Source organism: Oncorhynchus kisutch, linkage group LG6 (genome assembly GCF_002021735.2).
Source record: "Oncorhynchus kisutch isolate 150728-3 linkage group LG6, Okis_V2, whole genome shotgun sequence".
Lineage (NCBI taxonomy): Eukaryota > Metazoa > Chordata > Actinopteri > Salmoniformes > Salmonidae > Oncorhynchus > Oncorhynchus kisutch.
In genome coordinates this window covers 20,437,300-20,455,973 of record NC_034179.2, presented here as the reverse complement: position 1 = coordinate 20,455,973, position 18,674 = coordinate 20,437,300, and the positions used below count along the sequence as shown (strand labels likewise).

At 43.2% G+C, this 18,674-nt stretch overlaps 1 pseudogene; it reads right to left on the bottom strand.

Annotated features, from left to right (window-relative positions):
• Window positions 1-309: 309 nt before the first annotated feature.
• On the bottom strand, window positions 310-17,383 carry LOC109892490 (nuclear pore complex protein Nup155-like; annotated as a pseudogene).
• Window positions 17,384-18,674: the final 1,291 nt, after the last annotated feature.

The window sequence follows — 18,674 nt, the reverse complement described above, 5'->3', positions numbered from 1 at the left end:
GGGAAATCAATTCTGCATCTCTGGAGCAGAAGCTACTTTAATTATTTTGTTTCCAGCAAATTAAAATCAAAGACCCGTGCCTGAGTACTTGGGAGAAAAACATCCAACAATAATTACTACGTTGCAGTGACAGCAACCAGCCCTGAGGTACAATTATCCTCCATTAAGGGTAATTATGTCAACAAAAACAGCAGGGACACAAAGTATGAACCTTTAAGCTGGGGAACTTTGTTAATTGACAACTATGATGTTGGTCCTGCAGTCAAATCACTACAGTTACCATAAAATGGATCTCTGAAGATTCACTTGTACAAAAAGTGTGTTTTTATTATACTGAACAGGTTGCAGGTTTTATTATACTGAACAGGTTGCAGGTTTTATTATACTGAACAGGTTGCAGGTTTTATTATACTGAACAGGTTGCAGGTTTTATTATACTGAACAGGTTGCAGGTTTTATTATACTGAACAGGTTGCAGGTTTTATTATACTGAACAGGTTGCAGGTTTTATTATACTGAACAGGTTGCAGGTTTTATTATACTGAACAGGTTGCAGGTTTTATTATACTGAACAGGTTGCAGGTTTTATTATACTGAACAGGTTGCAGGTTTTATTATACTGAACAGGTTGCAGGTTTTATTATACTGAACAGGTTGCAGGTTTTATTATACTGAACAGGTTGCAGGTTTTATTATACAAAACATTCAACCAAAGAAACTTGACACATTTTAATGATTCAATTTGTAAAATATAAAATTGCATGCCTAAGTTGTCAGACTAAAGTAATTTGAACAGCACCATTATACAAGGCATAGATCAAGGACTTCTGGCATAACCACGAAATCTCAGTTGAGTACAAGATACATAAATCAGACAAACACTCAAATGCTACTTAACTAGTCAGCCCAAAGCAAACAGACTGTTCAAGGTGTCTGGTCATTTAGAAAAAGAGAAAATGCAAAAACATGCCATAGAAGGGTTTAGTTGTCATTGTTGTTATAAGCCTTTGGCAGAAGAGAAGGCCTTCCGAGCGGAATATTTGGAGTACAAATATTCCCCTTTCTATTACAGAGAGGTTGATTTGTACAGACAAACCCAAATATAAACAGCTTAACAAAGTCTTCTTGACATCTAAACTGGGGGGGAATTAAAAGGGGCTTAAATGAGTGGAGGATGCTGTCTTAATCACAATGTCCATGAAACATCCTCAAATCACAATGTCCATGAAACATCCTCAAATCACAATGTCCATGTAACACACGGCAATACTTATGACTCAGTCATGGCATGTAGAGGGAAAGACATCAGCATAATGGATTTAAGTTCAAACAAAATGACCAAGCCATCTGAGAGCAATCATGTAAGTGCATTTCTCCTCAACATACGTACATTCAATACTTTACCCACATGAGAAGAACAATAACTCCATGATGTGGATTTAAATGAAGATCCCATCCTTGTAAAGTATTGTACTCTCATTCGGTGTCTGAACAGTTCATGTTGTTTTCCCAACATACATTTTTGTGAGAACAATACAATTCCCTCAGCCACCAATAAGTAGTTGTCCTAACCTCTTAACATAACTTCTAGGCTTTTTGTTCAAAACAAAATGCATACTGTACTTATAAAATAAGTTAAAAACAGGATGTAAAACATCTGAAGATAGGGGTGTAGAGCGAGCTGGTCAATACACCCCTCTTCATGAGAAATGTGGGGGTGTTAATCCTTCGAGATGTAACTGCAGTCAGAGACCAAACTGTTCTCAATGTCACGCCACTCTCAGAAATCAGCCACAACAGAAGATATAGAAAGAGAGGAAGGGAATCGTACAAATCATGTTATTCACAACTGTAAACCTCTCTATCAATCTTGAGGTCTCTGTATTTAGCACTGCAAAAGTTGCAGTGTCTCAATCTGTCCCTTTAATTGAGGATCCTCCTGTGACCCCTGGAGACCTCCTTAGTAAACTTTCTCCAGCTTGGCCTGCAGGGCCTTGAAGTTGCCGATGGTGAGCTGCAGGGCAGCGTTGGGACTCAGGGACTGCAGCTCCACCAGGTAACCACAGATGTTATCCAGACACACATTAGTGAATCGCCGTCTGAAAGGGACAGAGAGAAATATGAGTAAGACAGTGCATATTATATTATATTATATATATTATATATATATTAAAACACATTTCACAAACACTTACATTCTCATTACTATGTAAACAGGTTGATATATTTCCAAATAAGGAGCATTTCTAATGGAGACAGGAGAAAAGGTTAACACTTGGTGGTGGGTTAGTTACCGGTCATATGTTGGTACTTTGCTGGGATCCTCCACGTATCCTGACAGCAGCACATGGATACACTCTACCAGGTGGAGAGGCTTCTTTAGACGCTGCCAACACAGATCCTGACAGCAGCACATGGATACACTCTACCAGGTGGAGAGGCTTCTTTAGACGCTGCCAACACAGATCCTGGGATACACACATCCAGAGTTGGAGACATCCAATATTAAGTGTACAGCGCCATTCCTTATTAAATAATGCAAAATCTGAAATTCATTATAACCCTTTATTGTTAAGGGTATCTATTCATATCAAGGGGGGGGGGGGGGGGGTAGCATATGAACATGTCATAAGCCTGGATTTTATATACATTTTATTACAGGAAATGACCCTTGGCCTCATGGCAAAATGTGTAGAATAGCAGGAAATTAGCTATGAAATAGCAACAACAAAAATTCTCTGCCCCAAGGCAACAAAATAATCCAATAAATAAAATAATTGGGGGGAGCCGTGCTCAGACCTTGCGGGGTACACCGCAAAACTGCGCTACGCCACTGTTCGTATCCTATGCCTGCCAGCTGTAATTGCCACTCAGGGATGAATAAAGTTTATGAAATTGAATTGAGAGATATACCCGTGTCTTGAAGAGTTGGTCGTAAACCTCCAGCAGACAGGGCAGCTGTAAGCCTATCTCCTGCATGGTGAACGTGACGAAGCCCACGTCCCAGTTCAGACGACACACCTCCTGTTCCAAAAACTTCACCAGGAATTCTGGATGCACAAGACAGACTAGCGACATTAAACAATTTGCACATGCAACAGATCTCTGTAGTCCAATAGCAGACAAGCTACGACAGGCCAAAGCGTTGGTGGACAATTAGGCAAAACACAGATTACACTTCCAGTCCTTACAGAGACACACCGTAGAGACATACTATGCATGTTGACTTCATGAATTGCTAATGTAATTACACTAAGTGGGGATGTTTTACATACAGGGAAATCTGTAGAGAAATCATGGAGTAAATAGATGGAAAGTAGACCTGGGGTTTTACCTAGAGGGAAGTATCTGGGTGTTCCAGCATAGATCTTTCCAAGAGACACCAGTTTGAGATTCAGAGCTCTCATTCTGTCAGCTGGACTCATGGCCAAACTGTCACCCAGCTCTGGAACAAATAGAAAAAGTAATTTTGGGTATTTGGAAATGGAAGCCCTTTATCTACTTTAGCCAAGGCACCGGGGTTAACACCCCTACTCTTACGATAAGTGCCATAGGATCTTTAATGACTGCAGAGTCAGGACACCCGTTTAACATCCCATCCGAAAGACGGCACCCTACACAGGGCAGTGTCCCCAATCACTGGCCAGGGGCATTGGGATATTTTTTTAGACCAGTGGCTCCTACTGGCCCTCTAACACCACTTCCAGCAGCATCTGGTCTCCCATCCAAGGACTGACCAGGACCAACCCTGCTTAGCTTTAGAAGCAAGCCAGCAGTGGTATGCAGGCTGGTATGCTGCTGGCATATAATTTTTATGGTTTACAGGAACAGCTAGCATTCTGCAATTGCACTAATGTTAGTTAGCAACTTCCTTCAAACTGCATGCATAGACATAAAAATGGTATCCACGATGCCAAAATCCTGAATTGTCCCTTTAAGAAATAGTTCAGAATGCAATAGAAGGTTCTAAAAGACCAAAGTGTCAGAGACAAACAAGTGGGATGGCATCAGGTGCTACCATGTGTATTTGTCTGTACACACCTTCCTCCATGACCTCCTGCCACAGAGAGTGCACCAGGATGGGGTCAGAGTGGCCCGCACAGTGGATGATGGCCAGCTTGCTTTCAGACAACCGGAAGTCATCTGCAAACTCCCCATATAGATAGATTGGAGGACAAAGGATAGAGTATTAAAAAAAACTATTAGAGTCAAGGATAATGTTAGATATTCATAACCTGTTACGTTGGTGAAGTCCATAATCTCTGAATCCAGTTGTGACACGGCTCCCTGTACAGAGGGATGCTGGGGGTAGTGTCTGCTCAGAGTATCCTGGATCTGGACCACCTGGGAGGGATGAAACCATATCAGCTTGAGTTTAAAAAAAAATACATCTAAGCTGTATCAAAGGGTGAAAAATCTAAAAACCTAATAAATTTCAAGAATAGAGCTAGAATCTCCCCTCCCCGTACCTCCATCTTCTCCTCCAGTTGGTGCAGGAACTCCCCCTCAGCTCCCTGGGCAGAGATGCAGGAGGAGCTCTTGGCTGACATGATGGCCCTGGAGATGTACTCCAGCCTCTGCTTCAGCGAGATCTCAGTACTGAACAAACAGAAACGACACATTTAACATTGCTCAGAATCAACAAGAATGAGGACATTTTCATGACTGTTGGAGAGGATAAAAATAAAAGCCATTTAGCTGACACTTATCCAAAGGACTTAAATCACGTGTCTACATGTTTTTATTTTTATGGGTGTCCCCAGAGGGAATCGATCCTTAGCCTTGTTAGCACCGTGCTCTACCAAGTGAGCAACACAGGACCAGTGTGTGCAAATGGCCCATCATGTATAAAGACTCAGCCTGTTAGGCCTTTTACCTGAGCATGTCCGCAAGACTGGCCAGGACGTGAGCTGCCTTCCCAAAGCTGCGACTCATCTCCACAGCAGGTCCATGTTCCGCACCTTACTCTGCTCCTGTTTGATCATGTGCATCAGGTGTTCCTCCAGGTAAGGAGAGTTCACCTGGATAGACCACACAGACAGAGTGCGAGGAGAATATTAAACCACCTGGCCACACAATAAAAGACCAGTTAAATGAAATACAAAAATAATTCAGAACTAGGCATCTCAGGCTGTGACTGCAGGACAATGCCAGAAGGTTCTTACCTCCAGAAGCTTGTCGGTGAGGTCAGCCTGTATAAGCCAGTTGTAGAGGGCTATGTGGAAGAGTACATCCTGTGACCTCTGGGCCAAACAAATAATCTGCTCAAACTACCAGGGAGAAAGAACATCATGATCAGCTTATTTATGAATTGAGGCCAAAATCTTGGAACTAACACACATTCACAAAAAAAATCATAATAATAAGTAAACAAAATCTTGCTATTGCCATTGGGGGCAAGTCTCCTCTCAGCAGCACTCACATGGGCGGTGGCATCCTCGTTGCTCAGCATGTTAGGGTCAGATATCATGACAGGGGGTCCTGGCTGCTTAGGGACGCTGGGAGACAGCAGCTTTACTTTGGTTCACCAGCTCCTGTATGGTGTCTGTGATACACTTAGTATTTCATATTCAATGTGAACAGGTAGTAGGTTACCTCTCCTGGAAGGCCAGTGCTCCAGTCTGATCCTCCTCTGGCTCTCCGTTCTTATAGAAGTGAGGTCCCAGCCTCTGAGGACCCTTCTTATCCGCTGCAGTCAGGCACAGCTCCAGCACTCACTCATAGAAACGCACTGAGAGGGAGAGAAACATTGTTAGCATCCATCCACACAGTAAGCATTAAGAGTAATATTTGCATGGTCCAATGTTAAAGGGAAATTTCTAAGTTCCAAATTTATGTTCATCTCCAGCCCCACCCCAAAATCAACACATGTGAAAATGGCATATTTCTGTGTTTGTGGAGGGGGGGGGGGGAAGATAAGCATTGTGTGATTTTAACCAATGATGTGTAGGCATTGACATCATCAACCAATTAGTAGACATTGGAAACACTTATCTTCCTCTATCTTTTTGACTACAAAACATAGAAACATGCCATTCTCACATGTTTATGTTTGGGTGGTCCTGGAGATTATGACTATGGAGATGAAAAATCGTTACAATTTTCCTTCATCTTATTTTCTTACTGGTCTGGTCATACTGGACCAAAAATAATTTCTACTGGCCCGGACATGGTGTAGTTTCTAAATGCACTGGGGTCATGCAGGGTTTCTAGGTTGGCATGCTCTCTCTCTATATGCAGCTATTATTGGCTACATTTAGTTATTATGATATGTATAAAAAGCTGTGTAGTTTAAATTGTGCAATGGAAGGCATTAGTCTATTCTTTAGAATTGCATTAGTTTGTTTCTTAAGTGTCATTTCAAGAATATGTTTTTATACATCTCATATTAGGACACTGCCCCTTTAAGACAACTGTGTTCCAAAAGAGCTAGACCTAGCTACAGTAGGCTATCTGAGACAAATGCTAGATGTCTTTTTATAGCTTTCATTTGCAAACCAGCAACAGTAGCATGTTCACTATTGAAGGTTTACTTTTGTAAATACCTTTCCTTAACTAAAATAAATAAGCTGAGCGAGTAGATTGATGGCATCAACTCATGCACGGCTCGAGAAGTGACTCGGGGGAGCGTGGTGGTGCTTGAATGAACAGCCAATCATATTGTTCAAATAGAAATAGCATGACTTTGTTTTTACTGGCTCCGGGCCAGTATGATGGCAGCCTTACCCTGTCTGTACTGGGAGCAGACCAGTGGCAGGTCTGTGTGATGGCTGATCAGCTGGTAGAGCTGTAGTGACTCTCTCAGTGTTCTCTCCTTATCTGTCCTAGTCTGGATCTGTCTGGAGCCCTGCAGCAACTCATTAGCCTGGGAGGGAGACATTCAGTTCTCAGGTACTGTTATACAGGGAGAAACGAGGGCAGTGGATGCTACCAAAGTCTGCCCACAGACTAAAATCTGATGCAATGTCTATTGTACATCATCCGTCATATAGAAAAGAAAGAAAAAAACGGGTGTGAGTACACTCTACCTTTGAGCAGATGCTGTCGTTACTGCTGTACAGTAGGGGGCAGATGTCTCTGAGGTGGGTGCTTATGGCATCTACAGAGGCAAATTCTTTGATGTAGACGTTGATGAGGCCTGTGATCAGGGCTCCGGTCAGCACCCGACCCCGGATCACCACGTCCTTAAAACTCACCCCCTTCATCTGGTCCTGGAACTCCTAGAACGCAAGGCACAGGGGTTATAAACAGGATACAAGAGAGACATCTTGACTAAATACTTTAATACGATTAAACAATGGGATGAATCAGTCAGTGATTGTGCTGTCAATGTATTCCTGCACATCCCGAATATCCAGCGCTGGTTTCCCCGGGCACAGATTAAACCTGGTCTTGGATTAGAAATCAATCCCAATGGAGAGTGGACTAGGGTTAATCTATGTCTGGGGAACCAGTCTCCAGTGAGGTCATGGATCTAGAATTTACCTTGGGTAGTTCAGAGACAATGAGGCTGAACTGGTGGTCACACAGCAGCTTCCACAGGGCCAGTGTCTGACAGGAGCGATGCACCAGCTGCTGGATACCCTGCAGGGACATCTTCTCATAGACCTGAGCCTCGGCTGGGGACGGGGAAAGGATAAAAATAAGGACTAGACAGTCGGAGACCATAAAATAATTCAAGAACAGTGTGTTCTTAATAGTGTTATGATTATACTCAGACCCTGCTGTAATTCTGGTTGCTCCTTGATGTGGGTGGCAGTTTACCTTTAACACCCACACATTACTTACTGTGGTACTTCCTCTGGAGTTCCTGCTGAACTTGCTGAGAACTGGCTCCTCCATCAGGCCACAGGAACCCTAGCAGCCGCTGCTGCAGATTGGCTGGTGAGCTAAAACTGTAGAGCATAAGATGCCATTCAAACCGTATTTATTTCACCCGATGACCATAGAAGTGTAGCTATATTTTCTATAGTAGCCAGCCCAGGGCTTGGACACAGGGAGAAGCAGGGCCCAAGGGTCTGTCTTACCTGGCTGTACCCAGAGACGAGGGGCTGAACTGGGAGTTCTTATCCAGGAAGTCCTTCAGACCACGGAGCTCCAGAAGAACTGACTCCAGATCAGATGAGCTGGCTGTGCTCGCCAACTGGGAGAGCGAGATTGACCGTCATCATCAAATTAATTTGCAAAGGAAGACTAATTTGCGGTTCATGTAATACTCACAGTACTGACAGCCTGATTTCCTTTCATGACGATCTTCTCAATAGCAAGACTCCCGTCCCAGATATTACTGTTAATCAATAAGTAAACTTAATCAAGTGACTCAAGCCATAAGTGACACATTAATGTTTGAGTCCAGTACAAAAAGGTAAAGGGATAGTTCACCCAAATAAAAATGATAATATCAGTAACATGACTTGAATAGGATTTGTGCCACAAATGCTAATAAACCAAAGCATGGATTGATGTCATACCTAGTCCAAAGACTGCTTACAGGGTAAGGACACCAACATATAATTTTGTAATTTGGGTGAACTATCCGTTTAAACATGCCAGAAAATTGTATTTCCCCAGTTGGAGGTGAGGCCCGAGTACCATACAGTACGTTGTCCAGCTGAGGTGACTCACCCCAGTATGGAGGTGAGACCTGAGTACCATACAGTACGTTGTCCAGCTGAGGTGACTTACCCCAGTATGGAGGTGAGACCTGAGTACCATATAGTACGTTGTCCAGCTGAGGTGACTCACCCCAGTATGGAGGTGAGACCTGAGTACCATACAGTACGTTGTCCAGCTGAGGTGACTTACCCCAGTATGGAGGTGAGACCTGAGTACCGTATAGTACGTTGTCCAGCTGAGGTGACTTACCCCAGTATGGAGGTGAGACCTGAGTACCGTATAGTACGTTGTCCAGCTGAGGTGACTTACCCCAGTATGGAGGTGAGACCTGAGCAATGTACTAGTGAGGTGACTCACCCCAGTATACGTGTGAAGTAGACACTGATGCCGTTGTGCTTCCCTGAGAAGACCACCTCTGACCCAGAGGACAAGCCAGCGATGGGGGCGGAGGGCATGGCTGGTACATGGGGCGTAGACACACACCGGGGCATCATACCTGAGATATTGTTGTCAATGGCAAAAAACACACACACATTAAAAATACTCAAATGTAATTCACTCAATGTTGCCAATATTCAGTGGGTGAATGTGTCAGTGGAGGCTGCGGAGGGGAGGAATAATGCTTGGAATGGAGTCAATGGAATGGTAACAAACACAAAAAATGTGGTTGATAACAGTACTAAACAGTCAATGGAATGGTGACTGCAAGGCACTCTGCAATCATATGGAGGAAAATGAGGGTAGTGTACCTGGAGCCGGTGTAGTAAGGAAACTAGGGATAAGAATGGGGCTGCTACCAACACACATATGGGATCCTATAAAAACAACAGGCAGGGAGTCAGACAAGTGATGCAGACAGAGACAACTTCTCATTCAAATCTGTACAACTTACACAACGGGATTTCCACTACAACATTGCCATGTTACAACAAATGGGAATTCATATAATGCTAAAGTGCTACAAGTAGAAATCCTTCCTCAGATGCCCCTCACCTGGTACAGGAGAGCCGAACAGCGCTCCAATGCTGCTAGGAGCAGAATGAGCCGAGGGGAACCTCATCTGAGCCTCTCCTCCATACCTAAAGAAGGCTCTGGTGGCCCACTGAGACACCTCTCTGTCACAGGCAGCACTGGAACAGGACAGAATCAGAGCAGTGGCACACGCCTGGTCCTCCTGAGGAGAGATGATTAGATCAATAAACAGAGAAATAAAGACAGTGTGTTTAGGGGTACTTGCACTAACAAGACATTGAGTAATGAGATTCATACCCTGTGCAGTTTGAAGAAGCGTTTGACTTCTTCACTCTCTCCACCAGTACCGCACACCAGTAGGTGGCGCAGCTGGTCCACCGGCCGCAACTTGTGGAATATGTGACTTCCCTGGAAGACCATGATTAACAACAAGTTTATAGATTTTTGCCTTTGTTCACAAAATTACAGACAGGATTTAACAAGTTTCATCGACTGTGTGAATTTACAGTGCCATTCACACGGTATAAAATAAACTGTAAAATCTTGACTGTACCTTGGCAGAGATAAGGACAAACTTCTGTGGAGGGACATTGTATTTCTGCACCACGACAGGAGTGTCAGTGAGGGGAACCTGGTCCTTATTCAGGGGGGGTAGAGATTTGAGGTGTTTTCTCCTCCTCGATGGCACATAGCGCCCAGGAGTGGCCATCTACATTGATGGTTTCAGCCATGGTATTCTCATTTTCCTTATGTGGTTTACCTAACAAGCATCAGGTGACTATTTTAAAGGAATACTCAGGTATTTCAATTCATTAATTTGTTCTTGTATGACCAGAAGTCCTATTTTGTTTATAAACTTACGAAGAAGATTGAAAGCTGAATTTATGTTTTATGTATACAGTAACTAAGATACTGTCCTAAATGGCATACAGGTCTGCTCTGACTTTACACGGTTATTGTTCTATTTAGTTATTAATACTTATTTCCAAAAAAGGTCTTAGGAACGTTTATATGTAAAACATTTTGTTATACAATTATTTTATGATCAGTTTTCATATGTACTTAAAATAGTAGGTACCCTTTTATTTAAATTATTATTTGTTTTATTTCTCAAAATAGTTCCTGATTACACTAAAGAGGGTTTTTAGTCTCTCTTACTTACTTACTTTCATCGGCAGGTTTTCTTGTCATGGTCCTTAATTTATAAACACAATTTTTCCTCCACACAGATATTATATATGGAATAATCGGGATATATTGTATAAAAATACCTCTCTGTTTTTAGAATATTGGTTCAGAAATAATATCCTATTGGTGAGCCAACTGGTAAATGCGGAGGGTTTTTTACTCAGTTATAAAGAATTCTTATCACTTTACAAGGTCCCTGTAACACCTAAAGATTTTGCAATTGTTTTAGATGCCATTCCCTCAGGTGTTGCTATGTTATTCAGGAACATGTCAAGACCTGACCCTCAGAGCCTACCTTCTATTGACCCTGTTGACTCATCAGTAGGAAAGATTTGTTTCTCTTTTGGTCCATTCAACAACAGAGCGATACGATCCTTGTTTCAGCAGGATGTTGTATCTATACCTTATGTCATGCCTTATTGGAATGGATTTATTGATAATATCTGTTGGAAAAAAGTTTGGATGTTGCCACAAACATACCTACTTGTTAACAAAATTAAGGACATTTCCTTTAAAATTATTCATAAATATTATCCTGCCAACCACTATATGAAGAAGTTTAAGGAAAACATCAACTCAAATTGCTCCTTTTGTAATGACCACCCAGAAACAGTTGTGCATCTTTTTTGGCATTGTATGCATGTAAGAAAACTGTGGCAAGACATCAGTAGGTTTATAATTGAACACATTTATGAAGATTTTACACTATTGTGGAGAGATGTACTGTTTGGATTCTTTACATACAATAGAAATAAGCGGAATCATTTTTATGTAATTAATTTTATTATTCTTTTGGCCAAATTTCATATACACAAATGTAAATTTACAAACAGAAAACCACATTTTCGTACCCTACAAAAAGAAATTGAACTGTATTTTAAGACGGTTAAATGCTCTACTAACAAAAAAGCTGTTAGAATTGTAAGTATATGCATGTCCCTTAAGGTCCTTGTGTAATTGTAATGTGATATTGTACCCCCTAGCTCGATTGTCCATTGTTTGTAATCTATGTATGCTTGTGTTCCCTCATGTGCTTTATGTATTGATTTGTTGTTAATAAAAATAAAAATAAAAAATAAAAAAATAAAATAAAATAAAATAAAAATATATAAATATAAGGATAAAAAAAAAAAAAAGTGTGGGCTCAATAGCATCTCATTAGTGCGCAAGATCTTGAGAATCAGCTGTACATGTGATGGAAGAGTGCACTGCACATGTGATGGAAGAATGCACTGTGCATGCAGAGGGTTGCAATTCCATTGAATTGGGGATAGTTCCACCAAAATATGCCACAAGACCTAGAATTGCCTTATGCGTACCCCACAAAAAAGGTTCACTGTTATAAGCTGACTTTTTTGATGAATGGACATTTACCATGGACATTTACCTGAAAGTTTACGAACCTTTGCAACTCAAATCGCAAAGTAAGCTTGGTTTTGACATGACATCAAAGTGTGTGTGGATCTGGTGTAATACTGCTTAGTATGACACTGACTGTCACTTCCCACCTGTGCCTCCATCAGGGGTTTCTTAAAGGGAAGGAGTCGTGGTTGATACACCACAGGATGTCACTGTCCTCAGTCTCAGAAGCTGCCATGAGGAGAACTCCTGTAGGGATCAACACCAGAGAGACACACGAGTAAACTTTTTTTTTATAAAGGGGGCACTCTGCTATTGAATCACTAACAAAGCAGCCACCCTGTCTCTGTTTTGGTAAAATTCTGAGGGATGGGCTTGGAGAGATGGATAGACAGAGGTAAGGATAGAAGGACTGACCATCCATAATATTACAATTATAGTTTTACGCATGTTTTGAGGCTACACAGTGTTTATTTACAAACAGCGGAAAAAAACAACCTTAGATATTTTGGGTTCTGATGGGGTACAACAGTTGAACTAAGTTCATTTATACAGTGGATTCGGAAAGTATTCAGATCCCTTGACTTTATCCACATTTTGTTACGTTACAGCCTTATTCTAAAATTGATTAAAATTGCACACAATACACCATAATGACAAAGCAAAAACAGGATTAGACATTCTTGCAAACATTTAAAAAAATGAAAGTAGTCAAACCCTTTACTCAGTACTTTGTTGAAGCACCTTTGGCAGTGCTTACAGCCTCGAGTCTTCTTGGGTATGAAGCTACAACCTTGGCACACCTGTATTTGGGGAGTTTCTCCCATTCTTCTCTGAGGATTCTCTCAAGCCTTGTCAGGTTGGATGGGGAGCGTCGCTGCATAGCTATTTTCAGGTCACTCCAGAGATGTTCGATTGGATTCAAGTCTAGGCTCAGGTTGGGCCACTCAAGAACATTGGGAGACTTGTCCAGAAGCCACCAATGCATTATCTTGGCTGTTTACTCAGGCTCATTATCCTGTTGGAAGGTGAACCGTCACCCCAGTCTGAGGTACTTAGCACTCTGGAGCAGATGTTCATCAAGGAGCTCTGTTCATCTTTCCCTCGATCCTGACTAGTCTCCCAGTCCCTGCCTCTGAAAAACACCCACACAGCATGATACTGCCACCATCAGGCTTGGGATGGTGCCAAGTTTCCTCCAGACATAACACTTGGCATTCAGGACAGTTCAATCTTTGTTTCATCAAACCAGAAAATCTTGTTTCTCATGGTCCGAGTCCTTAGTGCCTCTTAACAAACTCCAAGCGGGCTGTCGTTCCTTTTACTAAGGAGTGGCTTCCGTCTGGCCACTCTACCATAATGGCCTGATTGGTGGAATGCTGCAGAGATGGGAGAACCTTCCAGAAGCACAACCATCTCTACAGAGGAACTCCAGAGCTCTGTCAGAGTGAACGGGTTCTTGGTCACATCCATGACCAAGGCCCTTCTCCTCCGATTTGGCCGGGCAGACAGCTCAAGGAAGAGTATTGGTGGTTCCAAAAAGCTTCCATTTAAGCATGATGGCGGCCACCGTGTCCTTGGGGGACCTTCAATGCTGCAGACATTTTTGGTACCCTTCCCCAGACCTGTGCTAGGACACAATTCTGTTTCAGAGCTCTACGGACAATTCCTTCGAACTCATGGTTTGGTTTTTGCTCTGACATGCACTGTCAATTGTGGGATCTTATATAGACAGGTGGTACCTTCACAAATCATGTGCAATCAATTGAATTTACTGCAGGTGGACTCCAATCAAGTTGAAGAAACATCTCAAGGATGATCAATGGAAACAGGATGCACCTGAACTCAATTTCAAGTCTCATAGCTAAGGGTCTGAATACTTCTGTAAATAAGGTATGTTTAGATTTCAAATACATTGGCAAAAATAAAACCTGTTTTCATGTTGTCATTATGGGGTATTTTGTGCAGATTTATGGATATATATATATATATATTATTCTAATATATATATATATATATTAGAATAAGGCTGTAACGTAACAAAATGTGGAAAAAGTCAAGCATTCTGAATACGTTCCGAATGCACTGTAGGTGGTATTTTTCAAAAATCTAAATGGGTATATTCTACATGTAAGTAAAAAAATTGACATAGCAACTGCAGATTGACCATTTAACTAGGGCGATGCTCGAGAATCAATTATAAAAGGATCGCATTGGAGGCTCGTGGGAGGAGCTATAGGAGGATGGGCTCATTGTAAATGGCTGGAATGGAATTAATAGAACTGATTGAAACGTGTGATTTCCATAGGTTTGATACCATTCCAGCCATAACAATGAGCCAGTCCTCCTATAGCTCCTCCCACTAGACTCCACTGCAGGATAGCATACAGACTTCAGTGGCTTTACCTTTGATGTACAGAGCCTTGTGGACCTTAGCAGGTTTCTGCAGGGTGGAGGAGGCAGAGAAGCCTGGAGGCAGGCGGACATGGACCAGAGCTAGCAGACTAGGGTGTGCCGCTGGGTGCTTGGCATGCGGTGGGGCAAAGGGAGTAGTGCTAAAGTAGAGACACACTCCTAGAAGCACAGATAGAGAGCTACAGTAAGGTTATCATAAGGTCTTTGTTTTCATTACAGGATAAGTGTCTACAATGTCAGTCCGTCTCCTTACCTGTGTGAGTGACAGCCAACCGGTGGCAGTCGGAGGACTCAAATCTGTCTATCACAGATCTGTACGATGGGTTTAAATATAGAGCGATCAATGGTCCTATAGAGAGATATAAAATAAATTGATTAATTTGACCTGTTCTTAAGCAGTGATAACCTTTGACCAGGGAGTTTTTCTACATCTGCATTGCTTGCTGTTTTAGGCTGGGTTTCTGTATAGCAATTTGTGACATTGGCTGATGTAAAAAGGGCTTGAAGTACATTGTATTGATTGACCATTCCCTAGCCCTCCGGATATTATCCAGAGGTGAGGAGTAGCAGACAGACCTGGCAATGTTTCCTGCTGCAGCCGCGATGGAGCTCTGTGACATGGCCGCCACACGGCTCAGACCCTGCCCATCTGCACCCAGGTCATACACCTGGAACACGCAGCAGCTTTATACTCAAGGTCCTATTCAGAAGAACCTTTTCAAATGTCTGACAAAGTTCTAACCAATGCAATGTCATTCTGCAAATACTCACACATATGGATATTTACTACAGTGCTACCATTCAAATTGTTAAACTCTTATGGGTTATATACCTGTAGAACCCCCTTCTCTGAGCAGGTGAAGAGAGTGTTACGGGAGTTGTCAATGGCAATCTGCACTACCGGGCCTGTGGAGCTCAAAGATAGAAATGTGATGTCAAATTTAATTTAAGAACTAGAGCATAACACAAGAACGTTCCAACTCCACAAGGAGCCTGAAAACTATCCTTACCATCCTCAGAGAAGGAGAACTGGAGCAGAGAGGGGACGAGGAAGGACAGGCTGCTTTTGGAGTGGTTAATCTTCCTGCAGCGTTGGCTGAACCAGCCTGCCTCGGCCTGGTAGGCTACCTCATATAGGCAGCCATCTTTCCCTGCCAGGAAGATGCGTCCCAGATCAGTGGAGGTGATGACCAGGTAGTAGGTGTTGTCTGTGGGGATGGAGTACAGCGGGTCTGGGAGCAACTGTATCCCTCCAGACATGCTGTCATTCAACACTGAGAGGGAGAGGAAAGAGATTAGATGAAAGACATTTCTGAAGTAGCCCATGGTGGGTCAATACGAATACCAACAACACAACCATGTCAATATAAACCAAATCAACCAATTTCATAACTGTTGCTGAATTGATGACACCAAGGGTATTGTATTATGTCTAGCGTGTGTGGTTCAGGTATAAGGGTCATCATTACTCACCTGCCTGAGCTTTAGGGAAGCTGAGCCCCAGGATCACCACATCCACAGGAGTGGCTAAGACCAACAGGAAGTGGATGTGTGGCTGGAAAATCCCTGCAGGAACATTTTTATCCAGTGGGTTAAGTTAAGCCAAACACCTACAAAGCTGTTGTGACTTCGAATACAGGAAACACAGCTCAGGTAAGAGTTATGCAATTTGACCTGCTTTAGGTTTAACCAGCCCCACGGACAGGATGGTTTCACTGAGCCCGTCAAAATATGCAACATCCCCCCTGTAGCACAGAAAAGAGACAGAGACAGTGAAAATGGGTCCATGTTTTCTGCTACTGCATAAAGTGACTTTATTTAGGAGTGCTTGGTACTCACCCATCCTCATAATTCCACATGAAGATATCGTTGTCAATGGTGAGCCACGCCCGACAGATTTCAGGAAAAACTCCCATCATACAATTGCACTGCATATCTGTTAGGGGGAGGTTAAGGGCTAGGCAACTTGTCTGAAGTGGTAGTTAGTTCATATAACCCTGCACCGGCACTTCTGAGTTCAGCTGGTGAGACCTAGGGAGAATCTCAATTGCATACTCATCGCATCCTCACCCCATTCTCAAAACCCATTGGAGAAGTTCAGAGAAGAGGAACCTCTGGCTTTCTAGTCCAATGGGTTTAGAGAAGGAGATGAGGAGAGAGGACGCAAGGAGTATGCAATTGAGATCTTTCCCAAGACACAGCTCCCTCTGTATATTCTCTGAAAAGGATACGGCTGAATTGCTCCACCAGCTCAGGTGGTAGGGGAACCCTGCGGACTGCACTGAGCTCAGGGAGGTTTGGCAAACTGAGCAGCCCAGGTTCCTGAAGAGGGTAGTCCATGTCCGACCCCCCAGACAAAGATGGCATGTCTGCAACAGAGGGGGGAGAGAAAAAAAAATTATCACCTTAGCACAATTTGGAAAGTGATGTAAGTGCCGAAACGTGGATGTAGTCTCCCTAGACACAGTAAGAAGGTTACAGCCAAGTATTATGGCTAGAAGGACCTGTGAGATATATTGATTTGACAAACTTGAATAACATACAAACTTGCACCATTGATCACTTGACCTACTGTGACAGGGGCCATTAAGAAGCTCAGAGAGGTCAGGGAAGCAGCGGTCTTCCTGAAGGTGTCAGTCTATGATCCGACCAGAGCTCTCCAGCGCTTCGGTAAGGGCAGCAGCAGTACTGCTGGGTCCTAAGGCGGGCGGCATCTCTGACACTGAGCGACTGATGAGATTCACCTGAGAAGATGGAAAGAATATTTCAAATCAAATGTGTCACATGCACCGAATACAACAGGTGTAGACCTTACAGGGAAATGCCTACTTACAAGCCCTTAACCAACAATGCAGTTAAGAAAATATATATTTTTTAGAAATAACAAATAATTAAAGAGCAGCAGTAAATAATTGTGGGGCTATACACAGGGGGTACAGGTACAGAGTCAATGTGTGGGGGCACTGGTGTCGAGGTAATATGTACATTAGGTAGAGTGATTCAAGTGAATATGCATCGACAATAACAGAGTAGCAGCAGCAGCGTAGGAGGAGGGGGGACAATAAAAATAATCTGGGTAGCCATTTGATTAGTTGTTCAGGAGTCTTATAGCTTGGGGGTAGAAGCTGTTTAGAAGCCTCTTGGACCGAGACTTGGCGCTCCGGTACCGCTTGCTGTGCGGTAGCAGAGCGAACAGTCTATGACTTGGCCATTTTTAGGGTCTTCCTCTGACACCGCCTGATAGAGGTCCTGTATTGGGCCGCACGCACTACTTTCTGTAGGCCGAGCAGTTGCCATACCAGGCAGTGATGCAACCCGTCAGGATGCTCTCGATGGTGCAGGTGTAGAACCTTTTGAGGATCTAAGGACCCATGCCAAATCTTTTCAGTCTCCTGAGTGGGAATAGGTTTTGTCGTGCCCTCTTCACAACTGTCTTGGTGTGCTTGGACCATGTTAGTTTGTTGGTGATGTGGCCGCCGATGATCAAGGTGGCGTGCTCAGTCCTCATTTTCCAGTAGTGCACAATCATCTTTGTTTTGATCACTTTGAGGGAGAGGTTGTTATCCTGACACCACAGTGTCAGGTCTCTGACCGCCTCCCTATAGGCGGACTCGTCATTGTCGGTGATCAGGCCTACCACTGTTGTGTCACCGGCAAACTTAATGGTGTTGGAGTCGTGCAGTCATGAGTGAACAGGGAGTACAGGAGGGGACTGAGCACCCACGCCTGTTGAGGATCAGCGTGGCGGATGTTGTTACCTACCCTTACCACCTGGGGGCAGCCCGTCAAGAAGTCCAGGATCCAGTTGCAGAGGGAGGCGTTTAGTCCCAGGGTCCTTAGCTTAGTGATTAGATTTGAGGGCACTATGTGGTTGAACGCTGAGCTGTAGTCAATGAATAGCACTCTCACATAGGTGTTCCTTTTGTCCAGGTGTGAAAAGGGTAGTGTGCAATAGAGATTTCATCATCTGTGGATCTGTTGGTGTGTGCGGTACGCAAATTGGGAGTGGCTCTAGGGTTTCTGGGATAATGGTGTTGATGTGAGCCATGACTAGCCTTTCAAAGCACTTCATGGCTACAGATGTGAGTGCTACGGGTAGGAATCAGTCATTTAGGCAGGTAACC